The 27,427-nt window shown below is 46.1% G+C and overlaps 1 long non-coding RNA gene across 1 annotated transcript; it reads right to left on the minus strand.

Moving 5' to 3' along the window:
- Window positions 1-173: 173 nt before the first annotated feature.
- Window positions 174-27,216, minus strand: LOC125942712 (uncharacterized). Its single transcript, XR_007465316.1, has 2 exons — window positions 27,126-27,216; window positions 174-378 (listed from the first exon to the last, which is right to left on the minus strand). It is a non-coding gene; the product is annotated as an uncharacterized LOC125942712 (long non-coding RNA).
- Window positions 27,217-27,427: the final 211 nt, after the last annotated feature.

Here is a 27,427-nt window from a genome sequence, read left to right on the forward strand (position 1 = left end):
TATGTCTCAGGGGGCACGAGAGTGCCTCACTGAATGGGTCCCTAAAGCGATAGCAAAAGGGTGTTTCGTAAATAACCAACCAGCGTTGGAGAGCACGTATTAGTAACCATTGTCGTTGCTGTGGTGCTTTCCAAATGGCATCCGAACAAAGTTTGGTTATGTAGCCCATGGCCAAAAAAATGCGTGCTGAAAGTGGCATATGCTTTGGCCAGGCGATGAAATTGACGACAGCTGGAAATGGCGGCCTCAACATCTCCTCGACATCGGTGACGCTGGTGTCACGGGAAGCAGGCAGGCTCACTCGTTGGATTCAAGTCCTCGGAACGGGCAGGCACCGCCGAAGGAGAATTCAGTCGCCTTGATCTACACCGAATAAGCCTGCGTTAGAAAGGACGCATTCATGACCACGGTCGTTGGGGCAGCGTGCAATAATAATGTCCAGTCTCGGTGCAAGGGCACAGGCACGATTGCACCTAAGCAGCACAATCAACAGTTCCAAGATTACAGAACGCTTCCACATTCTGACTTCGACCTAGTCTGAGAAGGCCGACACTCCCATCTTCTGTGACATGCGAACTAAGCGACTATTTATTAGTCGCGAACTGTATACAGGGTGTCTCACTTAACTTGGGCCAAACTTTAAAAATAGGCAAATGGCTATAGATATACGTAGCTGGACAGAACCAAGGTAATGTTGTTTGCCGTCGCTTTCAGATACTCAGATTACTTTTTTTGCATTCCGCCTAATCAGATCCTTAGTCTTAATTAATTATTCAACTTATCAATTATTATAATTAGATTAAAAGTGTGAATGAGAAAATTGTACAGCAACATGAAAAACTCCCTATACAGCTTTCTGTTTGCTCAATACGTGCTACATAAAAGTGTTTTTCCGAGCGTGCAAGAAGCCCGCGAATACACGCACAATTTCCGCGCGACTGGCCGCTCGAAGCATTTTGCGTGTGGAAACTTGGCGAATTAAATCGGTGTCATCCTGAGAATTCCTTCCAAGTGGATCCGCCTTGCGAACTCACCGGCTAGAATTTGTAAATTACAATATGTGCCATAAGGTAATTAGTTAGAAATTTAATTATCGATTTTTTGTTAATTAGTCAATTATGCATTTCAATTTTTTGTGCAAGTAATGTCCGCATCTTCGAGTAGGCGCGCTCATGGACTAGAACTAGATTTGTGCTATCTGTCACAGGCAATTCCTAATAATGTCTGAAAGTGTTCGCTGAAACACCCGGTATACTCTCCTATGTAGTATTCATCCTCTCCCCTATCGTCACTTCCCTTCTTTTACTCCTATTCCCTCATTACCATTTGTTGGCCGCCATTTAGATGTGAGCCGTAATGCTATAGACAGTCAGAACGCGGCTAGCCTGTCTTACTTTTTTCCCCATCATTAGTACAATAAAACACTCACTTACTACTACTACTACTACTACTACTACTACTACTACTACTACTACTACTACTACTACTACTACTGCTACTACTACTACTACTACTACTACTACTACTACTACTACTACTACTACTACTAGTACTGCTACTACTGCTATTGATGACTACACACGTTTTAGAAAAGAGAACTATAACAGCGTGAGAACACAGGACAGAGTACAAGAGAACGCACACACAACGGGACGTACGTGTGTGTTCCCTTTACTGTGTCCTGTGTTCTCGCGCTGTTATAGCGCCGTTTTGAAAAAAATACCGCACCATTCTGCCGAAGTCGCCACTCCACTAAACTTATGGGAAACAGATGGCCGCGCTATACGTATGCGCACACTCCGCTGAGATGCAGGGCCGTCAGCGTTACCGCGTGACGTCGTTTTATGGCAAGTGTTGGCACGTTCCGCAAAGCGCCCCTTTCAGAAACGCTGCTACGTCTTAGGTCTTTGTCAAGGGTGCCTACCTGACTCTAGCGCTCAAATATGTGAATGTAAGAGCGTTTGAAAGGCTATCGGATTATTTTTGCACGCAGCCGTGCGTGCTATAATAGGACGGAAATCCTTGCGACTCAAGCCTGAACACCCACGTCACTGAGCGACTGGTCTGAAACTGCCAACTCGGTGACTTGACAATTTCTCGATGCCGTCTCACACACAAAAAGCACATGCACAGAGTGAACTGGCAGCACCCGGTGTAGATGAATCAGCATTCGCTCCCAGTAATGTGGGCTCGCGACTGCTGAATGATTACTTAATGGACCTGCAAAGTTAATGGTATAATAGCTAACGTACAGCAGCCATTCTGACGTCTTATCGCTGTAAGGAAACGAGTCATTAACTCCTTTACCCCTTGAGAATTCTCCCTTAGCTTATTCCACAGGGCACCATGCGGTCAATAGGAAGGTTCCCCTCTAACAGTAACAATGACCTTCAGCAATATGACACCGCAGTACCACGTGAAATAAATAAATAAATAGGAATGGGCAAATATTCGAAATTTCGATTACGAATTGAATAGTCTTTGTTATTCGATTTGTATTCGATTCGAGAATTCAATATCCGAAGTTATCGAATATTCGTTCCGTTCGAATACTATAACGGAGAGCAACATCTGTTGCAGTCTATAGCGAGAGATATTGATGCAAGTTCTTCTGACTGGCTCTGCTGCAGGAATTGTTGCGCAGACGAACCAGTTCCTGAGCGAACGCATGGTGATTACTTGAGCAAAATCATTTCCAGTGATTAAATGAGCATGTCTCGCCTTTGGGAACGTGCGAGTTTTCTGTTCTATTTGGGCAAGGTAATTTAAAATTTGGCCAATCCCACCGTGCTTGGATGGAATTGAAAAGAGGGTGTTGTGCTGTACTATATTGCACTTAGCGACTTCAACGAGCACTACACACTCTAATAAGCGCATCTAGCTGGCGAGGTTCTGTTGCTTTTCTTCATTGTGGTCATTGTCATGGTGCACCAGATACGGTAACCTTTCCTCTGTTCCTCATACACAAGTTGCCCAACCTGAAATGCGGTTGTTAACGGCATAAGATGTATCGCATAACGTAACTAAGTCTTCTGTTGCCAAACAGACTCCGATGACCCTTTACGCTTCACTTTGTTTAGAAATTAAAAATATTCAGAATTCAATTCCATATTCGATTAGAGGTCGCTTTTCTCGAACATTCGTATTCGATTCGAAAATTTCGCTATGTGAATGTCCCTATAAATAAATAAACCCCGCGGAGTTATCAGTGTGCATCAACATCCCCGGAAGCGGAAAGGCGTAAAATTCGTACACGGGGCTCAAGTCCGGCGCCTCCAGTAGGTTTGTAGTATATAGCTCGTGAAGTGCGCTCAGAGAACACGCTGTGCCCAGCGCGCCTGCTTGCCAAGAAGAGCGCGTCGTCTTTTTTTGTCTTCACGACGGCGGAAACAATAGCGACTTCTGGGGGAGAGGGCGCCGCGGTAGGACGCTGCAGACCGGCGCGCGGTTTTACGAGAGATGCAGATCAGGAACGCGCCCCGCTTATTTTGCGTGGGAACCGGAGCCGGGCTTTATTTCTCTCTTGCTGCATTCTCCCTGCCAGCGATGCAAGACGGCTGGCCTTCGGAGGCAACCAACCGGCGCAGGCGGCACTCGACGTCGCGGAGGAGATGCTGCTGCTCGCGAACATCACGCCCGCATGTTATATGGAGGGAGGAAAATATGCCTTTTCCGGAGGTGGGGGGGGGGGGGGGGGGGGGGGGAGACATAGAAAGCAGTTCACGCTGTCAACGCCGCTTATCGGGCACTAAGTTTTTGTGACTACTCGCCGCAGTGTGCCAAAGGAGCAGGTAGGAATTAAGTACACTCGTTGGAGCCACGGCACCACCAACGATGTGTGACTTGCAGTGTATATATGCGTGGAGACATAACCGCAAGTGCTAAGAAGAATAAAATCATGCCCAAAAATAATAATAAGCCGAGTTGTTTGGAGGTGGTAGGAGACGAGTGACAAATGTAAGTGGAGTTCGGCTATTCTACAACCTCACTGCGGAACAATGTTAACTGAGTATGATGGTACCGACATTATTACCAAAGTATGCTAATACGCAAGTTATGTTACAAGTGCGTAGGTTGCTCCAATAACCTGTCGGGAGCCCTCAGCTTCCCACGAGAGCGTCTGATACTGTTAACCAAGACAGATTATAGTTTCTCACGCGCGCCAACAACCGTAAAAAAAAAAAAAAAAAAAAAAAAAAAGTGTACCTTCATGCAGACCAACGCGAGGTCATCAACGCCCTCATACCCCCACGACCAGCTTCGGCAAATCACCCTAACGGCGCACTATCGCCGATCCTTTTGTACCGTATACGAGATCATTTCGATCCGAGACAAGAGACATCGGTGCTAACATTCCGCTCAGCGGCGCAGCAGAGAGCCCATTGGAAACAATCGGACCGTCGCAGCAAAGGCAATTCCGGCGGCGGAACACCGCGGAACCGGGCGTCTCGTCTTCGGCGGGTCTCTTCTGCGTCGTGATCATATCTGGGTTATCGTTCCTCTCGCGGACATCGATTGTTTCGGCACAGACTGCGTAACGGCCGCCTCTCGACAGCACATGAGGCCCGGATGACACGCCGCACAGGAGGGGGGTTCCCCCAAGTTCCGGCGGAACGGGCGGCCGAATCGGCCCAGTGCGGCGGCTAGCACCCCCCTCCTCGCATCCGTCCGCCTCTCTCTCTCTCCCGCGGCTCCCCTTTCCGCGCGCACGGGAGCGCGTATGCCCTTTGCGTAATCCGTGGCTCTAGTTCATCGCTCGCCGAGAAATCAACATTTCTCGGGCCGTGTCCTCGGCGGGAGGTCGATCGCTGCAGCTTCCGGGTTCACGGAGCCGATCCTCGCTGGCGGGGCGCTGCCGCGGACACCGCCGACTGCTGTTGCCGCCGCCACCCAGAGGTCGCTCCGGGCACTTCTCTATTGGCGCGGGTGTTGCGCGATGAACAGATGTTTGCGAATATATGTATATATAGTGCGAATCTCAAATCACCAGTATGCTGTTGCTTGGCCTTCGCGGCAGCGCCAAAGTTCCACAAGGTCCACGTGGCCCAACGACCGCTCCAGTCATTGGGGAAAGGGCACAGAAGCTTCTGGCGCACACCGTATGGGACTTGATTCAGAGATGCAATAGACATATCTACTAACAGGCTACTACTATTCAACACGTCACATGGACAAGGCTAAATATAAGCTCATTCAGGTACTTACACTGAGTCGTCTTTTCTATAAATAATGTTACAATAGCATGCATGCGCTTTCGGAGCGGCTTAGTATGTAACCCTATTGTTACACGATTAATAACATAAAAACGAAAGGTAGAAGTGTTAGTTAATATGCCCCCCACCACACACACACACACCACACACACACACACACACACACACACACACACACACACACACACACACACACACACACACACACACACACACACACACACACACACGCGCGCGAGCAGCACACAGCACACAGCACGCACACCACACCACCACACACACACACACACACACACACACACACACACGCGCGCGCGCGCATGCACACACGCACACGCACGCACGCACACACACGCACACACACACGCGCGCGCACGCACGCACGCACACGCATTATCTCCATCATTGTGACTGCTAGTGTATCCCTCGATGAGGAGGGGGGTAAAAACCAACGTCTTTCTGGCGTGTGATGTCTCTGATAAGGAATAAAAAAGGCACATGTATGCTAATGATAATGTTGTGCGAACAGGTTATATTATGATGTGCCTGCTATTGATGGATGCACATACATGCACTCCATACCTAAAAATCATCCAGGGCAACAATCCTGTTGTATCTATAGAGGTAACGATTTCAAGTACATTTCCTCACCGACGATGCTTATGCCTCGGAACACATCTCGTCTCTGTAGCTCAGTGGCTATGATGTTGAGCAGCTGAGCACGAGATCGCGGGTTCCATCTCGGCCGCGGTGGTCGCGCGGAATGCAAAAAAGAAACACTTGTGCCGTGCATGAGGGGCGCCTTGAAGAGCCCCGGATGGTCAAAATTATTCCGGAGTCCCCCGCTACGGCGTGCCTCATGATCATGTCGTAATTATGGAACGTAAAATTCAAGAATTTAATAAATGTATGAATACCTCGGAACTCAGATCGCGAAGCTTGCACTTTTTCTAGATTCCTAAATATTTTCACAAACGAATGTTATGCTGTTGACGCAATATACTTCTCTCTTGTAACTATAGGATAAAAAAATCTTAGAATTGGTCAAGTGGTCTTCTATAATCCATAGCCATTTCATGCAACCCACGTAGCTGTTGTTAAAGGCCAGAAATGGTGCTAAACGAAGACTATTCTCTCATTAGAGCGAACCCAAATGCCCACTATGCAGGTCTTCAAGTTTTGCAGCCAGCGTCTAAATTTCAGCAAGAGTGCTGCATGGGTTCGTCGAGGCAGGAACGTGTTCTTGCTGCGTGTATTGAGTCTTTGCAAGGTGGAAGAGAACGTTGGGCTGATATCGTGCGTGGACGCCCAGGAAAGCGGCTGGGATAACTGGTCAGGGCACGTTCGTTCTAAGCCAGTTCGTGCTAGAGATACTCGTTTGGTGCACAAGGCCAGGAGGTCACAATCGGCAGTGCGGAGTAGTACTATTAAACACAAGCCACGGCCTCTATCAGAAAACGATAAATTGGTGCAGCTCGTCGACCGTCGTCTGCACCGCCCTCGTCTTGAAGCCAAAGGAGGCACTTCACGTTCTACGCAAGGTTGGTACACTGGGAAGAACAAAACACGATAAGTGGAGGATACGAGTGACATCCCGCGGCAGCATACCTATCTTGTTCTTTTTTTATCATTATTACTAATATACTAATGTGTTACCAGATTGTTTCAATATTTTCTATAGCGTCGAAGTGTGACAAAAACAACCACTATTTTTTCGGCTTCTATCTGTAAAACCGAGAGGTTGCGAAGAAGGTGGCTCCTTTTTTTTAATGGTTGTGTTGCGGGGGATTTCTACTGCCAGCTAAATAAAGAACAAACATTAATGTTCCACTGTTGAATTTTTTTTAGAAAGATCATATAACGTATTTTACGGCAGCATGCATTTCGATACGTTTACATTAAGAATATTGATGCGTTTTATAGAAGAAAAAAAAAAGCGCGTCGGCCAGAGTTTTGCGAGGCAGTACCTTCATAACGGTGGTGCATTTTTTTTTTTAAGCGGCATTTCTTTCATACTCGAATGACTTAGCCATAGTCACAAAATCCGGCGTACGTGTAGAAAATAAAATGGCTCACGCCAAAGAACACCCGTCCAGGTGGGTAGGTCACCGTTTGTCTCATTTCAGAAATTTCGACTTTAGGAACCTTAGCTTGCATATCATCAATATCACTCTGCGGCACGTTGTGGCGCCATAATTTCTCAGTAGGTGCCCGGGCGAGGCATTTAGATTAGGCGGATCCCAAATTCGAAATTCTTTTTTTTTTCATTGAGGCTGAGTTATTTTGAGTTAACGTAAAATAAATCAAGCTGTTCAACATTATGGGCAAATCTATTGGTGTGTTCTGTTTGAACAAGTGAAGAAACGTCTTGCACTTGCCATCTAGTCTACACCCGTATCGTGCTACATTGCAAGGACATTATACTTTCCTTTTTAAGCGAAGCCTACACGTTTCGGCGGTGGTAGTGGTGTCCCGCTGAAAAGTGGGCCCATGCTGGTGGTAGTGCAGAATGGGTCCAAGCTCAATGGCACATACCCGTGTGGGCTCGGGGACCTGTAAAGCGCCCTTGAACTACCCTTGTCACACGTGGGACCCAAAAAAACAATATCACCTGCAGTTCCCCTGTCGAGAAAATGGGGGTAAGCGAAGCTTGTCCGATTCTAGCGTGAGGGCGTCCGAAGCTCAGGCGAAACGTCAGCGAAGAGCCGCAGACCCCGAGTTGCAGGAGCGCGATGTTGAGGCCAAACGTCAGCGAAGAGACGCCGACCCGGGGCTTAGCGCAAACGAAGCGGAACGCCTTCGACAGTGTTGTCTTGCCAACAGTATCGCTTACCCCCATTTTTTCGACAGGGAAAGGGCTCTGAATTTTTAGTAGGGCATGGCAGCACTGAAAGTTGTTCCGTTATGCTTCGAGACTTCATTGTTAACTCTTTGGCGGCACCAAGCTGTTGAAGCTGTTCCAGCCGGGCGTTCGTTCAGTCGCTTTCGTTTGATGCTCAACTTAGGTTGCGGGTCCACTGTATAACTCAGAATCCCAGCCTATATATGCCGGGAAAGTATTCGTAAAATATTCGGGGCCTTATCGCGTGTATATGGGACACTGCTCGTTCGTTCCGAACAGCGAATCGCATCCCTCAGTTTTGATTATTTGCTCGAACGAGCGAAATATCCTCACATACCAGTTGCAGGGTGCCTGATAAGATTCATCGTGGGCTTCCGTGGCAGCTGCTGTGACTACGCACTGAGTGCAGGCGAGAGCACGCGCTCACTTATTTCCCCCCGTACATACTCGTGCACGTGATCGCCCACTATAGGGCACGCAATCGCGCACGTTGAGCTGACCGCGCATGCTACGTAGGTCGCCTGCCCGCGTTATTATACCACGGGGGCGGTCGAGGCCGACCAACTTTTTCTTTATTCGACTGCTTCATTTGCATCGTGCGCCAGCGGTGCGGAGGCTGTCGTTTCGGAGTCGGTGGCTGTATACACAGTGCGCTCGCGCGTCCTCTTAACCTTTGTGAGCCCCGAACCGGCAAGGCCGCGTTCGAGCCGGTACAAGTTAGGAGAGTAAAAGGCGATCACTATAGTGCCTGGTAATACATTGCAATATCTCAACCGTCGCGCAAGCGTGAAGGCAACGGTTATAAAGGAAATTGGGTAAGTGCTACGAGTATACAGGGTGTTTTTTTTTTTAACAACACAGATTGTTTATAAAAAAGTTATGACCATGAGACGCCTGTCATCTTCGCATACGAGCTCTACGGCGAGGCGAAAATACTTTGACGCTGCTTACTTTACTCTGAAAAGACTAATTAACAAAAATATGTTAATAAACTTTATAATTATTAACGTGAGGGCAGTTATTTATATGAAGAACTTGTGGCGTGTAATTGTATGTAAACTTGTAGGGTGTCATCGCATGTAATTTGAGATATTCATCATCGGAATTGAATGCCAACTCCAGGCATTATCGAGCCTGAACGCGTCCCGACGTTGCGCGTCAGACGGCAACGCCCAGCAAAGAAGGGGGGGTGGGGGGTGAAGTTTTAATGATATGCCGCAGAAAATCCAACGCCGTCACCAGGCAATGCCATATCAGTTGCTGCCGCGACTGGCCAAGACGTTCGGTTTCCAACTTCCTCGCTCTTGTCACGGGGCGTTTCGGTCTGATATGATAGCAGGGCCGCGATTTTGTAGCAAGGCATTATGACTTATTCTACTCTAGTCTTATCATCCACCGATTACGGCCGGCGGATCCCGTCGATAACACGAGCGCACCGTCGCTCCGACCACTGACAAAGCGCGATAAGCTCGAAAAGGCATTACTACTTTAAAGGCATCGCTACAAAATACCGGCCCAGGGACGGTATTTTGTAGTGATGCCTTTCCTATGCTAATGCCTTTTCGCGCTTATCGCGCTTGCTCAGTGGTCAGAGAGACGGTCCGCTCACGTTATCAACGGGATCAGCCGGCCGTGAGCGGTGGATGATAAGACTAGTATAGAATAAGGCATAACGCAACGCTACAAAATACCGGCCCAGGGCTGCCTTTTCTGCGCTCCCGCGGCGCTCGGTTTCGATATTGCCTGGATTTACAGTTGAAATTCCATGATAAATATCTCGAATTAGGTGCGATTCTCCATATCTTTAAAAAATGAGGGTGCATGAATATGTGATTGCCTTCGAATTCACAGTTTAAACAACAGGCCCAAAGACACTAATAAAAAAGTTAATAAATTTTTGTTAAATATTCTTTTCAGAGTAGCTTAAGCAGGGGCAAGGTATTTCAGCCTCGACGAAGAGTTTTTATGCGAAGACAACAGGTGTCTCATGGTAATAGATTTTTTATCACAAATCTGTATTGTTTAAAAAAATAAAAAAAACTATGTATGGGGACCAATAAGCCTCTGGAATAAATCGGTTCGGGCGAACCAAATAATAAATTGCGATCATAGTGAAGGAGTAAAATCTGAAGCATTTAACAGACCAAGAAATCCTCCCCGAACGTTTGTTTGTTGCGCCACCACTGACAGCCAACATTAAACGAAAAAGCATTCCTAAACATTCACATTTTGTTCTCCTGCATTGGTCTCCCCCTCACTTTTTTTTTCCGCTTGATGAAATAAACATCGAGGCGCATATATCAAATCTACCTATACCATTTCTACAATCAAGCACGTTTAGGATCTTTCTTTGGGATTCGTAAGTGTAGAGTGATGACAACAAAAGAAAGCAGGAAGCAGTCTTGCTTAACGGAGCCTGCTTCTCTCTTTTCTCCGTTTCTTCTGTTTCTTGCAGTGCATCAGCCAGTGGCTTGCCAGAACGGCTAGAGACAAAATAGAACGAAAAATAAACCCTATAGTTTCTGCTCCCTTGGCGCGAAAGGAAGCAATCTCTCTCTTGGCGGCCGCATGATTTCAAACTTCACTCTCGAGTGATTTCGAAGTAGCACCAAATTATAGACTCGCGTCAGGCGGAAACGCGGGTACGTTGTATCTAAAATAAACGAGGGACATGTGTGTGTGTGTGTGTGTGTGTGTGTGTGTGTGTGTGTGTGTGTGTGTGTGTGTGTGTGTGTGTGTGTGTGTGTGTGTGTGTGTGTGTGTGTGTGTGTGTGTGTGTGTGTGTGTGTGTGTGTGTGTGTGTGGTGCGTGCGTGCGTGCGTGCGTGCGTGCGTGTGTGCGTGTGTGCGTGTGTGTGTGCGTGCGTGCGTGCGTGCGTGCGTGCGTGTGCGTGCGTGTGTGCGTGTGTGTGCTTCTGCCAGCAGCATGTACACCTCCATATCCTCTTCCGCGCACTGAGCATTCCTTCCTTTTCGGCTACTCCCCGCCCTTCCCGTTACAACGCCTGCACCGGCGCACAGATCCGCGCGCGGTAAGCAATCAGGAGGGAGAATGAGAGGGAGGAGGAGGAGGTCAAGACGAGGACAGACGTTGAAGCGATGGAATTCCAAAGCGGAGACCGAGGCACGCCGATTGGTTGTGAGCCGGGAACCGCCCGAGGAACGACACGACCCTGGCAGCAGTCGCGTACGGGACCCCCCTCGCCAGATTAGCTAGCCCCAGACGGGGGCCAAAGAAGCAGAAATAAGGCACGACGACTGGTGGTTGGTATACAACGACGAAAGCGCCGTGCTATTCGGAAGGGACGAGCGTCCTGCGCACTAAGATAAGAAAACGTACGCGGAGAGAGGAATATATATATATATATATATATATATATAGGAAAGTCAGAAGCACAACTTCGCGGTTATCTTAGGTTTAATATTTTCCCAACAGTTTCGGTCGGTGGACCGACCTTTTTCAAGGGTCCACCGACCGAAACTGTTGGGAAAATATTAAACCTAAGATAACCGCGAAGTTGTGCTTCTGACTTTCCTAAATACGCTTGGCCCATTGAAAAATCCAGTTACTACTATATATATATATATATATATATATATATATATATATATATATATATATGCCATAAAAATAATGCTCGAGGGGCGTTGCGTGTGTCTTGGCGCTCGCACGAACACACGCACACGTATAAGCGGGACGCTGGGCTGACCGCGAATGCGCCTCGCGTTCTGCCCCCTGGCAGCGACTGCCAGTCCTGCGGGAAGATATAGATAAAACGAGCAAATCAAACGGGGTAGCAAGCTCAGAGGGTAATTCTGCTCGAGTAGCGAGCCTGCACGCACGCACGGAAGTTGGCATTGGATGTGAAGTATATATGTGACAGAGAAAAGCGAGTTTTCTCACATGACACCCAACTGTCGGGATGCATCTGCGTAAACATAACCATACTTTGCCATGGTTTTCGTCTGAAAAGTGGCGGAAATACGAAGGGATAACGTTCGCAGCAGCCAAATCTAACAAGCAACAGAACAAGACGGGCATGTGTGCTTGCAATTGCTTTCGATATGCCGATCATCTGAGCGCATGAATTGCGGCACGCGACGCTGTAGTTCCCTATAGCACGCCGAAAACGAGAGTGCCAGATACCCCTCTTTGAAACACGAATCATGTGGCGCCTTGGATACCTGTGTGCGCGCGAACAAGAGCGCCGCGTATCACAATTTCCCAGCTCCGGTCATCGGCCACTTGTGCTAATCTTTTTCCGCTGCAGCTGTACGTGAAGAAATGTGAGCTCTCACAATGTAACTGTACCACAAGAGACCTGCGCTAGGACTTGTCAACTTATACATAAGCGAAATTGTTCAAATTAGGAGAATACAGTTCGTATAGCACACACAATATCTTAACTTTATATGTACAGGGAAAATTGCAACACGAAGCCCCACCTCGAAGCCCCTGTGCGCCTGCGCCGCCTAGCTTCTATGCGCGGCCGCGATGTGTGCGCTGGCGCTCCGCGGACCACGGCCACGCTGCGCCGTATTCGTACTCAGAGTGGACGCCCTGTACATTGTATGTACATTGTTACTGCAGCGTACGACATCAGGCTCAACGAGAGACTGACCCCGATATTAAGTGCGACATTGTAGACTTGTAACCAAGACACCTGAAGCACGAAGTCCAGTATCCTGATCATTAATCGTAAAATGGTAATATTGTAATTCGGACACCTACATCCAATAATATAGAAAGCTGCGTTGTAAAAGTGGTGCCGATGTCTAGCATGAGAGAGCATCTGTAGTTTAACGTTAACTGTCGCGTATGTTTAATTCACCCAGTTCGACAGTTTGTCCCCGGCCATCATGCATTTACTCTCTTGACTAATAAGCAGTGAGGCTTAGGTAATCCTCAGCAGAAAAATCTCCGAACTGAGTTCGGACACCAGCGATCATAAGAAACCGACGACCTAATTGAATGACGCACGCTCTTTAACCAGCTGTCAGTGCCATTTAATTAAACACCTCATGAATCTATACCATACGACGCAAGCCATTTTCCCTGCTCAGCCGTTTTGTTTCATTACTTCTTCCTAACAAGCATTTACTATGCTCGTCTTCAGAAAACAGGTCCTGTCGCGAAAAAACGAGGCTCCGTCAGCGCCGGTTGCCGGAAGATGTCAACGCGCACACAAGGCTCTGGCGCACCTCTTCCGCGAGGGCTTCGCCTCTTCTCAACAAGCCGGGGCGTAGGCTGGCTATTAGCCGCTCGAGAAGGCGGCCACCATAGTGAACAAGAGCCTCTTTCTTCGGGTAACCAAGCTTCCTGAAAAAAGCTAAACTTGCGAAGCCACCGTGTAACGGGTTCATTCACTCAACAAGCAAGGCGCGAGCAACAATCGGCAAACCAACGTTTGCCGATTCTTGCTCGCACCTTGCTTGTTATTGGGACGTTAAATGCTGGAATGGAGTTGCATCCCACGCCACTTTACTCTGATCCACGTACACTCAAGTAAAGCGCTCAAACGAATCTCCTAACTGAAATGGCTACTCTTTTGTCCGCGGCTTCACGAAATGGCTTTACAATGCTTGTTCTTTCCAGGTTTCATATTAAAAGAAGCTTGTGGCAGAAGTTGCCAGAACCCTATAATAGAGTTTCTGTCCTGGAACGTTTGGTCGAAACGGCGCGTGCCCGAGCCCAAATGCTGGGAGGGTGCGAGGTTAAAAACAAAACGTAGTTGCACTTTTTGCTTCCCGCAATGCCAAGCCGCAGCGAAAGCCTAGACCCAATAATGGCGATACTACGCCTTTCACGCTAAACGAAATCAAGATTGTACGTTTATAAGAACGGGTGTACACCGCAGGCGCGTGCTTGTGAACCAGTACTCTCCTGGGCGCATCACGAGCCTGCACCAGAACCATGGAAAACGCAGGGTGGTGCCTCCGCACTCACAAAGTAAAAAGACGCTTAAGAGCACCAGTTGTCGACCTATAGATTGCCAGGTTGAACCCGCCTTTAGCTGCAACCACCCCGATCACCAATGCACTGAACACAAGGAAAGCATAAGAGAATGGGTAGGGAATAGTAGTATGGACATCTTTATTGAGGGGATGCCTTTAAGAATGACATCGATTTAGTGTCGTTGTTTATACTATTGGAGCATATGAAGACGTAACGGTATCTTTCGCCATCGATTAACGCGTCACCTCTTCAATCATGCCTTATTTCACCGTACCTTTAATACAGCAGAATCTACTATTAACATAAAATAATATCATCCACTACGGAAGCACTTCATTTCCGCGCTATGCCCTCTTTCGCCTCGAGCCTTCTTGACCTCTTTGGTACAGTTCACAACCGCCGAAGCTTGGGGACAACGAGATTCTCAGCTATCTTTAGTGGCACTCTGATCCTATATAGGTTGTCCTGTGACGTGCGCTGTGCCTCTCGGCAGGCTCCCCGGCGTACAAGGTCACGGGGCCAATTACCTCCAGCGGTCGGCAGCCCCGGCGGTACTTTCTTTCACGCTGCAGCCCCGCCGAGGAAGCGGAAGGTGACGCGAGCATGCAGCGCAGCGGGGATTCCTGCGGCACGGACAGAGCGCGCTCCGTACACGAAGAGGCCGTCAAAACATCCGCCGCCTGACAGCTGCTCTTTCTCTTGCCGCGGCTGGGTTTTATTCATTCAGGCGAGGGAGGGCTTCAACCTGTGCTCGAGCAAGCGGCGCTTTCAGTTCGTCCTGTCGCCTCTCCTCTTATTATTTCCGCTGTAGCGGCGTCGCGACGACTAGACTCTCCTGACACGCTCGTCTTTGACGACGGTGCTAAACAAGGTCGAGCACGCCAGAACTAAATTAGAATGCCTGCATGATCTCACCATTGTATTGTACGGAGTCGGATCTAACGAAAGATGGCGTTTTCTTCCTTTTCTCTTTTTTGCAAGGACTGGGGGCATCTTCCACGCCTGATTCTAATATTACTGTCTCTCTCATGGGAATAATTAAGACAAGAAAATAGAGATAAACCGCGTGGTAACTTCCGTGACCATCTCCAGATCATGTCGAAGCCACTTGTGAACCCAATAGTATCGGTGTTTTCATGCAACTTACTTCATGGTGGCAATCTGTTGGATGAATCCTTCTTAACCTGCAGCCAAGAGTACAGTCATTTTGTTTAAACAATACACGTATTTTTATTGGGGAAAATTGCAGCAGGAGCATCTAGATTTTGAACTGGACAATTAAATTCGGCATCGTTCTCAAAGTCGGGCTTTTTTTTTGACAACAGTACATTTGTGCCTGTTATTACAAATAATGCTAAGTGAATAATTTGTTGCATTCAATCGGCTCTAAACGTTCCAATATATTTTCGCAATGAAAAAGTACGTATACTAAGCACGATCCATAATAAAAGCAGGAAGAAATACTTTCCTTTCAGATTCAATTTTATTGCGGCTCTTTCACATCGCTCGATCTGATGTAATCCAGATCAAAATGCAGGCTTCTTGCAATCTGATTTGTCGAGCTTCACACGAAGACAATGCAAGGCCGACTTGCGCTTCAGATTTAATATCGGAAGAAGGTGTTTTTGAAGGAGCTTGAAAAATTCCACTCTTCAGCTTCTTGGTGCGGACCCATGAAAACCACGACAGTGTATGACATATAATGGCACAAAGACATCACCGTAAGCCTGAACCAATTGGTTTATCGCAGAAGACTTAGTAGTAGTAATTTAAATTAATTCATAGAAAGGAAAGGAGTAATTGGAAAAGCCACGGGCGTCGTCACTGCCTCACTTATCATTGGACACCTGGGGCCAGATTCACAAAGCTTTTGTTCGCTTTGTCATTAGCTGACTGCCTTCACTAATGATATGTCTGGCATCCGGATTGGCTAAACTGTTTTCTTACGACAGATTCTAGCAGAAGAAGTTTTTGTGAATTCGGGCCCTGATCTGTTCCGTGGCCATGGAGAGGATAGAAAATAACAGTATTTATTTTTTTATGGACGCCAAAGCCCCCTTACACGTATTAGAGGGAAAAAAATGAAACTTTCTTCTCACTAAATTCACGCACTCACCCTCACCGACAAGAGGGTAATGTCTTTCTGCGACGAGTACATTGCGGCGGCACTGACACATGCGGATCAACTCTACGGGAATAATTCAGTATAATCAGTAGTTTCAAAAGCAAGAGATCAAGATAAATTGAGTAACTTAATAAACATTCACAATTGAAATCGCTCTAAAGAACGCCACTAACGCAGTGCAGCGCAATCGACAGACGAGCTCCCTTTTCGAGATCTTCTTCACCAAATTATGCTAAAAACCGAATTGACACTCGTGTTAAGACCCTCCCGAACTTCTATAAGGGATGCTTTTGGCAAATCGTTAACTAGAACACCAAGGACGGATATCTCAAAAGTGGTACTAGTTTCAGGATTGCTTCTAAGCACACTATAGGGCTCGGCTTCAACTTTGCAATTACAACATGGGTATTAAAGTGAATAATTATAAAGTTAATGAGTGAGTATTGGTAATTATAAATCTGAAACAGTGCAATTTCGCATGCTGGTAAGTTACGCCTCTTATTCGCCTGAAAAAGCTGGACAGCGGTATCTGTCGCGGGTGATATTTACAGAATGGGTTCGAACTTAAAAAGAAAACAAGTGATATACTTTGTTTGCGCAATGGTTGGACGTATGCAGTACGCCTCTTGCCTTTTATCTTTCAATGCTTTCTCACTCTGATTTTCGCTTCTACCTTCGGCAGCCCTCACTTACACGCCATAAGTACGGCCGGTATCTCTGTTCTCTTCTTTTTTCTTTCTTTTCTTTCTTTTCCTTCATTCATTCATTCATTTTTCATTTTGTTGTCGCTATGAGGCACCAACCATTTCCCCAACATTCCCAAATAAACTCTTGCATTTCGCGAGCTCTGCTTATCGTGGAATCAGTGCAGGCACCTGATAACACCATGCAGTCGTCACTGGGCCGGTGTGTGTTCCTCAGCCCGTAATACACGCTGTTGTGCGGCTTCCAATTCCTGAGGCTGCATAATAATCTTCCTGCATGCGCCGTTGAGCAGGGACTGCGGAGTACTCGGAGTCAAGTAAAGAGATTTTCCATTGGCGCGTCAGTCTGGCTTTATCAGACTTTGCTTACGATGGAGCATCTGTAATGTAGTCACAACTTGAATGTGTCGCACTATAATACTACACGCATAACAACCTCTATAATTACTACACTGTGATTCAAGCGTATCCGCCGAAGCAACGGCGGTAATAACCCAAAAAACTAGTAGGCCGCGAACCACGAGTCGTCAAGGTGCCGCAAACGCAATGTTAACGCCTTAATTATTAGAGCGCTATGTCGCGCTCACTTCTCACTTGTTAACTCCCCGCCTCACCAGCGCGTAGAATGAGTGACGCAAACAGAAGAAGCGCGTGGATGAGCGCTCGCCTCCCCCCCCCCCCCCCCCCGTACACACACATACACACATGCCGCCCCTAGCGGGTATAAGACCAAGCGTGCCCGCCCCATTACGTGCTCTGTCGCGCGTAACTGCGTTGACACACTGTCCCCGTTGCCCGACTTGTGACGAGCGCGCGCGCGTCCCCGCCGGTGAGACAACCGCGCCACGAGCGAAGAAGGCGCGCGCGCGATCCAGATGCTTTCAGCGGTTCTTTGGGTCCCGAGCGAGAATCGCACTCTTGCATGCATGCATGCGTGCACGGGGCGCGACCCTGCCCTGCGCTCTTGCGATGCAGCGCACGCGCCTACGATGCAGCCGCGACGAAACCGAGGCGCTCCTCGCGAGTGGCTGCTCTCGCTTCGCGCGCACCGTACGGTGTGCAAGCAGACACCTCGCAGCGGAGAACACTCGGCTGCGCTATAGACAGAGCTTCGGTCTACTCAGAATGGAGAAAGAGGACGATTCATTATTTCTGAGAGAAGAGGTGGGGAGAGGACATAAATGAGGACGCCGGCAACATCTCGGCGAGGGATAGTCGGTCCACTTTATTATGAGAAAAATGAAGCAGCGTGAGTCTGATTAGGATGGAACTTAAAAACCCGCGCCACACGACAAGATATTATCCCGTTAATGTGCGTTCTCCTTGTCATTCAAGCCTTTGTTCAAGCCGCACTGTTGCAGCCTTAAGGATACTCGTTACTCCATTTACAGTGCAGGAGATATAGGGATATGTGTAAGGCCAAAGTGTAGGGACAGAAAAAGAAATGCCAAGAATGAGAAGCACAGCTTCTATGATCCCCGCAGTCGAAAACAGGCAGACTGATATGCACGAAAAGTCAACATTATTTATTTGGTATTCAACCCCCCGATAAGATTTTTTTTTTTTTTTGCAGATCAAGAATAAGAAGAACTAGAAAAAGAAAAGGCAAAACAACGGTAACGACAACTACTACAACTACAACTGTAGTATATAATGAAACTTTAATGTTTCAGCAGTGAACGGTCATACCGCACCATTCAGATGGCAGTGAAAGGAACGACTCGGCGAAGTGGAAGAGGCGATTTCAAGTCCTTCTAGCCAACTTTACTCTATGAATAAGTTCCCCGTCATATTTTGTTTTTAATAATGTCAGGAATTTTCCTATGTTAGAAACATGGAGCAGTAAAAAGATGATAGAAATGAAGTGATAAAGAAACGGTAATGCTAATTTTATAAAACAAAAAATATACCAAGCACGCGCCTCGAGTACAACGCGCTTTTTCTCACCTCTACATCGTAATAAATAATAACCTGGAGAAGCTCCACAAGTCACAGGGCAAGCGATACAGAAGGTTGTTTTAATGCGACAGCGTTTAGGGTCCCGTGTCACAGAAACTCCGGCGTCGGCTACCGGCGTGTGATCGCGGGTGGCGGAGAAAAGCATCCAACCACATCGATCGCGCGCGCAGGCCCTCCACGTGGTGCAAGGTTTTGGTGAACGAAAATTTAATTTCTCAAAATGAAATCAGTCAGAAAAATGGTAAAGTACGACTTTACCATTCGGCGTCGGATTGTTTACCAATCGGCGTCGGATTGCAATTTGAATGTACGAGAAAACCTAATTCTGCTACGAGGAAACTCAAACACAAACCCCTTTTCCAGCATTTCTACCAGACCTGCGCGCGTCGGGGCAATAGCAAACAATTAATAAAAGAATAAAAAAAGGTGCTAGGGCCTTCACATTTTAATATAAGACCACTTATATTGCCCCTGGAAAAACGTCTTTCCAGCAATGCATTTCAGTTTAAAAGTGAGGCAAACTTTAAGGGGATTGGTGTAAGCTTGGTCTTTGTAAGCTGGCTTTCCCACGTTCAGTGTTGCAGTGAATGAAGCCTACATGCCGTATGCGAACGATGCGATGCGAGCGGGTCCCGATAACGCTATCGCGTTCTTCTCTTAAAGGCGAAACTTAAGGTGGGGGTCCCACTCCGGCGGCACGAGCCCCCCGTTTTCAGTACTTTTATAGTAACCGTGGCGGCTCTTCTACTTAGGATATAAAGTTGTGGTATATACCATAAAAAGCCTAATTCTTGTAGATTCCAACTATATATAATTAAGGAAATTGATTAATGTGATTTAGAAATAAATGTTCAAGAACAAGCATGAGATACGTGGTTTTTGCGAACTGTGTCTCAGTTGTGACCATATTTAGAAGAAACTACCGCACCTACTGCATTGCGGCTTGCTCCTTTAGGACATATTTATTTAGTTCCTAGATGTAGCAAAATAATTTTGAATTTTTACTTTTTAGATAATTTGCTTTTGATAATTGCCAAATATCGCGATCTTCTGTTGTAAACAGCCCGGCAACTACATGCTCAAGGAAGCTAAATTTTGTATAAAGTAGAGTTCAAGGAATTTACATTTAGGACGCAAAATTTCATTCATGTACCTTTATTATTTTTAAACCGGAGCTTCGTAACTTTAATACCTTCCCGCAAAAATGGCCAAAAATAAAACCAGAATTCTAAATATTGCTTAATTTCGGCCGCAATATTAGAAGAACTAATTAAGTTACATGAATGAAATTTTGCGTCCTAAATGTAAATTCCTTGAACTCTACTTTATACAAAATTTAGCTTCCTTGAGCATGTAGTTGCCGGGCTGTTTACAACAGAAGATCGCGATATTTGGCAATTATCAAAAGCAAATTATCCAAAAAGTAAAAATTCAAAATTATTTTTCTACGTCTAGGAACTAGATAAATATGTCCTAAAGCTACAGAGCAAGCCACAATGCAGTAGGTGCGGTAGTTTCTTCTAAATATGGTCACAAGTGAGACACAGTTCGCAAAAACCATGTATCTCATGCTTGTTCTTGAACATTTATTTCTAAATCACATCAATCAATTTCTTTATATTATATATAGTTGGAATCTACAAGAATTAAGCTTTGTATGGTTTATACGACAACTTCATATCCTAAGTAGAAGAGCCACCACGGTTGCTCCAAAAATACGGAAAACGGGGTGCTCGTGCCGCCGGAGGGGGACCGCCACCTTAAGCGTCCTCCAATTTTCCCTAGACTTGCATTGGTGCACTCATGGCATGGCATGGCAAGAACTTTATTTTGGTCCAGAGAAACTAGGGCCCGAGGGCAAAAGCCGCCAGGCTAAGTCGGTCGCTCCGCCCACGTAGGCACCGGTGGGCCAAAGGCTTTCCCGATGTCGTGAGCTCTCCGGACGGCCAGGACTTGATCTTGGAGGACTTCGCTGGATATGCGTCGACTCCAGTCCTCCTCACTGTTGAGGTCCGAAGCCCTTTGGTTGGGGGCACAGCCAGAACATATGATCAAATAGACACGGAGTGTGTCCACAGCTTTTACAATCCGCACCCAGAGATCAACATTTCTGCTGTACTCTGTCGCATCGATCTCTTAAGTCGGCACAACGATCAAAGCGCGCTCTACGCAACAAGATATTAACATCTATATGGAGCCAAGCAGAATAAGCTCATCAGTTTGATGATTCAAGATGGAAAGCTGGAGAGTAACATCTTCTACACATATTTCAGTGTGAGCGCCATCAAAAACTCGCCATGTGAAAGACCATTCCTTTCTGAGCATTTGCTGCCATAAAATTGCTGTTGAAGGTTTAAGCAGTTCATGCACGCGCGCCGGAGGCCTGAAGTGGATGACGGTTACAGCGTAGTGCACGTGCGGAGGATACAATTAGAGGTGAGCGACCGCGGTACGGATAAAAACTGGCCACGGTCAGATGGTGACTGGGGAGACAGAGCTCAACGAACCGGATTCTAGTATCAAACAGCCTATAGTCATGACCCAAGAATGTGAAGAGCAGATGGACCTCGTGGTGCGGAGTCGGATATATATCCCTTTGAATATATTGTATCTGTAATGTGCGAAAAAAAAAAAAGGAAAAGAAACAGCGGATACGGTAGGTTTTAGCTGCGACACGACAAGGATTTTTAAACAAGCCGTGGCGTGTAAAGCGTTAGGGGTGTCGACGACTTTGCTTTTACGAATACGAACATTTACGGTGCACATGACCGTGACGACTCAAGAATGATGTTATTGAAATGGCGCGCTACTTGCACAGCGCAAGATAATAGGATAATATCGGAACAGGTTAGCGTACGGCACGTATTCTGCGATTGCAAGAAAGCGATTGGCCTTGTTTGCTTTCAGTTCATACTTTGGCTTTCGTTCGTTCGTTCCCTCTCTCTCTCTCTATCACTAATTTATGTTATGCCCATTATTTGATTTTAGTTCTTACCGTCACGCCGATAGAACGCATAAATGCCAAAAGGGCACGCCCTGCTTACTGGCTCCGAGTGTCCTCTCGTGTTCAGCAGATTCGGCGTTTTGCAGCTTAATTTAATAAGTCCTGTCTCAGATCCGGCTTCAGAAGGATGCTAGAAACGAACGCTTATGACAACGTTCGTGTGCTATCTCATATACCCGTGGAGGATTGCGAAGCGGACGTCTGCCTGACTAACCTCGCGTTTTATTATTATTATTATTATTATTATTATTATTATTATTATTATTATTATTATTATTATTATTATTATTATTATTAGTCACTAGCTCTGTCTGTATACAAATGATATAATAGAATTAGGGGACATAAACGGAAGCGGGAGGGGGGGGGGGGGCGGGTCAAGCGGGGCTAGGATTCGGGGGGCTTGTCAGCTTGCAATTGCCACACTCGCCAGGATCCTGGCCAGTGTGGCAACCACTTACAAAGACGGTACAAGATATTTCTAGAGTACGGAAGTGAATTTCAATACAGTCAATGTTCTAGGGTTGGCTCAAAAAAGGAGCGGTGCGGTATTTATATTAAAAAAATTTATTTGTGTTGTAAACAAAAGGCTAATCCTCAAGCCTCACACTTATTCACTAAAGAGAAATAATACCGCGGGGGTCGATGGCAGTATGAGCAGTACGCGTTTTGCGTGTTTATCCCCCTTACCAGATCTTCAAAGTGTGCAATTTATTGTTGCATATTGTTGCATGGAAAGTTTGGCTACATGAGAGTCGGTTATTTTAAAGTGATAGACAAAAAAAATATATGCAGTTAAAATATGAGTAGCTAAGTAGAGTGTGTGACAACTATATATATATATATATATATATATATATATATAGATAGATAGATAGATAGATAGATAGATAGATAGATAGATAGATAGATAGATAGATAGATAGATAGATAGATAGATAGATAGATAGATAGATAGATAGATAGATAGATAGATAGATAGATAGATAGATAGATAGATAGATAGATAGATAGATGACGGAGCAATATGTTTGTCCAGTAATCGCTTACACTCATGATCGACCCATGTACTGTTTATTTACCAGAATACTCATTTTGCTCAAGTCAGAAGACTATGCACTTTTTTTCCCTGAGTGTTCTCTGGCATTTTGGATGCATTCATATACAACTAAGTCAGGGACAAATAAATGTGCTAGGACAAATGCAATCTTTGAAAAAAGCATCCATTATCACGAAAAGGAAATCGATCAATCCACATCTGTACCCACTGATAAAAAAAAATTGTTTTAGACAGCTCTAAACTATTGGACGTAACGTCTGAGCAAAGTCAATGACTGTAGTGATCGCTTTGTGGTTTCTGAATTGCTAACTACGGTGCTCAGCGCCCAAAGTTCTATGGAAGCAATCGACAATGACCAGTAAGATTAGATATGGAAAGTGTCAACCCTAAGAGGTCTGTAATTTTTCAGAGCGACTGGCGCGCGTTCCTAAACCAGCTGAATGATATGCATCGGGAAAACACCGATGGATTTCTTATTCTCGCTAGATTACTAGGCGTGTTGGTGTTTCTCTTCTTTGATTCAGCTTGACACGTGGCCATCAGGCCAGCTTGCATCGTTTCTTCCATCACACGCATTGCCAATATCACAACACCGGTACAAGAAACATGTATCTGGCGTGATTCCATGCAATTTCCGCACGGGAATCATGAAATCACTCTCAAGTGCAGTGTCTGAAGCGTGACTGAGACTACTTTCTCTTTTCTTAGTTCTGAGCGCCTAAGTATTTTAATACTTTTTTTAATCAAACACGTGACGAGACAATTACGTTTTCCTTTTCTGTTCGCTTTCAAAGTAATTAAAATTTGCTGAAGCGGGTAGCATGCAACCTATCTACCCGGCATCGGCGAATGCATTTCAATGATGACAAAGATCAAAGAAAGAAAGAAAGAAAGAAAGAAAGAAAGAAAGAAAGAAAGAAAGAAAGAAAGAAAGAAAGAAAGAAAGAAAGAAAGAAAACGCTGGTATACTCAGTAGCGGCGTATGTTAAAAAAAAATCAGAAATGGTGTAATTTGATCTGTTGTCATTCGCTACGATGCTCCTCACGACCAAGAGAGGGAGAACGTTTTAATCTGAGAAAAGCAGAGAGGTCGGCTGGAGAAGCTTTGTCTCTGATCTGCTACCCTGCGTAGCTCTGCGTAGGGAAAATGGAGAAGGGATAGGCCTCACGAAGCATGGACTGTAACCTCATCAGTTATGACTATCACGCAATCCACTTCGCTTCAGGAGGATAGTTAACCGAACGCATATGGCCATTCTACGGGGATATAATTTTTAAGCTTTATGGAATCTTTAAAAATCACCTGTGGCAGGTAGCGTAATTCTTGTCCTTGAGCTGGATTATTCGAAGGGGCGGACATTACTATCAGGAGAAATAGCAACACATATTGAATTAATTAACAGTAAATCAATAATAAACATCTTAATTATTTACGGCACATATTGAAATTTACCAATAGTACCCGGTGAGCGTGCAAGACGTGTACATTTGAAATGAATTTCTAAGATGACACCAGTTTCGAAATATTATTTCCCAAAGTGTAGGACGAAATACATGAACGTTCCAGTTACTTTTGTGCTTCAATGTATAAAAGAGCGTTTTGTTAAAAAAATGTAATTGGAACAACAGTGCATTCTTACGGGGAGTTTGATGGCGCATATATCTAAATTGACGCCATTTTGTAAATTCATTCGCCTTGCAACCTCACCGGCTATAATTGGCAAATTGCACTGCGCCGTAAAGTAACTAATGAAGAAGTTTATTAGTGATTTTTTGTTAATTAGTTGAATATGTGTTTAGATTTCTCGTACAAGTAATGTCCGCCTTTCTGAATACTCCAACTCAAGGACTAGAATTATCTTATGTGCGGCAGTCTATCTTTAAAAAATTCCGTAAAACTTAAAAAATCATCACGCTGTATATGTAGCTGATAAGGCCATAGTTTCGCTACAGTGCCAAATTGAGGGTCTCTGCATTATTGTTGTACGGCGACCAAGGGGTCGCATATCCGCCATCACGTCTCATTTGCCGTCAGTTCACCGCAATAGATTTTCCTCCATATTTTCTCCACCTGGAGCGCAGGTAAGGTTGCACCATCGTTCGTCGCTCGTTTCTTCAACTCCAGTTACTCTACTTCCGGTGCGCGAGTTACTAACGAAACGCGCGTTCGCAAACAATCGAAGGTGTCACCAGAAAGCGTCGACAACCGTGTAAAATGCTACCCTACGGCGACGCATTTAGTGCGCTTATCAGACGCACTTGTTTGCCAGACGTCCACGTACGTTCTGTGTGGGACAATGAAAAAGCGGCTCGAAACGGGGTCGCGCGCGAGCGAACGAAACGTCTGGGAGGGTGTTACTTCCGCCGGGCCGTGGGTCGTCTGAAAACGGTCTGGCCCGACCACCGCGAGTCGTTACCTGGCGCGCAGCACCGTGTGTGTGGGAACAACAGCAAGGCGCAAGTAGGGCTCATTTCCATTTCACCTCGTGAGTCATCAGCACTGCACAGATAAACAACGCTGAGCCGAATGAACGAGATCGGCATCTGTCCTCACGGGTCAAAAGAGCCCCTGGAAAAAAGTTTCTCACACCCATTGGCGCAATGTTCTTTCCACTATACACTTCCCTTGCTACAGCCTCAATTAGCATGGAACTTGTCGCCGCAACCATCTAAGATGAGAATTATGAGCAAGCTGTGTATTGATTCCACCCCCCCCCCCCCCCCCCCTAAAGTTGGTATGGTTCAGAGAGCAGGTTACAATGCGAAACCGGCAGTTGGCTCAATAAGGTCCCGCAAATAAGAGGAAGCTGACGCGGCGGTCACAGCCCTATAATATAACTGTTCTCCACACGGACGTCGGACGACTTCTCTCCAAAACCAGGGAGGCGCTTGAGGCGAGGAAGTGTAGGTGGTTACAAGAGGAGTGTAAGGTTCATGTGGGTGCACACATGCATTCTCATATGTCGCGCGCCTAGTCAGCGCTAGTGTTTCTTCTGCCGGTCACTCCATATATAAAAAAGGAAGGAAAATAAAACGCCGTGCGTATACCACCGTGACGGCTGGGGTGTACGACACCTTCAGCTTTTTATACTTGCAGTGAGTGTGCTGAAAATTGCATGACGTATTCGGCCGTACAGCTTAACAGAAGCTTACAGCACCGACACGCAATGAATAACGCCTTGGCTCGCTTTCAGAGTAGAATCCATGGCCTGCAGCGGATCTTCTGCACCCCCTTTTAAAGGATTCACCCAGCAACATTCGATCTATTTTAATGGAAACATTTTTTTTTCAATAAGATTTAAGCGCTGCCATGATGCTTTTTTCACTATTCATTCTTTCAGCACGGCGGATACAAGGTGCTCGAGCAGCCATCGGAGTCCGTTCGCTATTTAACTAAGATTGCTTAAGTAAATTTTAAGCACTGCTTTTAACGCCAACGTTGTAATGGCAGTATTGGAGATGAACGCTGAAACGCAATCCGTTAAGATATTCATCGACGAACCTTATCCCGCTTCGATACCGAAACAGGGTGCACGAACAGAACCGAAAGAACTGCCCACGCGATGCTTCCCGCCTCGTTTGGTTTCTCTGTGTTGACCACCTGCCCGCGCCCTTATCATTTTATCTCTCGAAGATCACGTCTCGGCGACCAACCTTCGGTTGCGGTATAAACGCGCGACGACGTAATGGAGGCCTCTGCAGGTCGGCTGCTCTACGTCAAGGCAGCGTCGATAATAGCTTGGGCAGTGCTTCCAGCGCCGGCATCGGAGCGAAAGGAGGCGAATTTTTGTCCACGAATATCTCAACAACGAATGGCGTTTTTAAAATCGCATAAGTTGCTCTTGCCTTCAGCGGCGTCCTGCTCCAATGCTACCGCTGCGAAGTTGGTGTTAAAACCAGTAATTAAAGAGTTAATTAATTAATATTTGTTCACTAAGGAACGGACTGCGACGTCTACTCTTGCTGAAAGAACGAATAGTAAGCCCCATTGGTTAAATATCGCTTTTTTTCAATTCATTTCGATTAAAATAAATCATCTGGTAGATTTATTGAATATTACAATATGTTTACCTTTCAATATGCGTTACAATATGTTTACCGTTTAATCATCGCGTTGCGCTATAGTATAGCAAATGTGCATGCCGCCGCTCTATGCTTCTGGTTAGGGCCACCTCAAAGTGAAACCTTCTGTCAGGCACCAGATTTGCGAGGTATAGACAGCATTATTAAAGGTATTAAATGAACACAGGGTTTACTGAATACCTGTTCTTTGCAGCATGGGTCTCGGGAACCGACCAGACAAGCCGTTTGGTCTTCCAAGACGTTTGGCCAAAGAAGTCTTCCTGTTCCCTCCAGCGATCCAATGAGAAATTTTATTCAGCACAATTTTTAATTGTGGGGTTTTACGTGCCAAAACCACAATTTTATTATGAGGCATGCTCAGCATATCCTTACTTTTTACTGCGAGCAACAGCCTATATACAGTTCTATATAGTTTTACTGCGAGCAACAGTTCTATATGAACGGGCCAGTCCTGCTCATTAATTCATTCGTCCTGCCTTGGT

The sequence above is a fragment of the Dermacentor silvarum genome, chromosome 1 (assembly GCF_013339745.2).
Source record: "Dermacentor silvarum isolate Dsil-2018 chromosome 1, BIME_Dsil_1.4, whole genome shotgun sequence".
NCBI lineage: Eukaryota > Metazoa > Arthropoda > Arachnida > Ixodida > Ixodidae > Dermacentor > Dermacentor silvarum.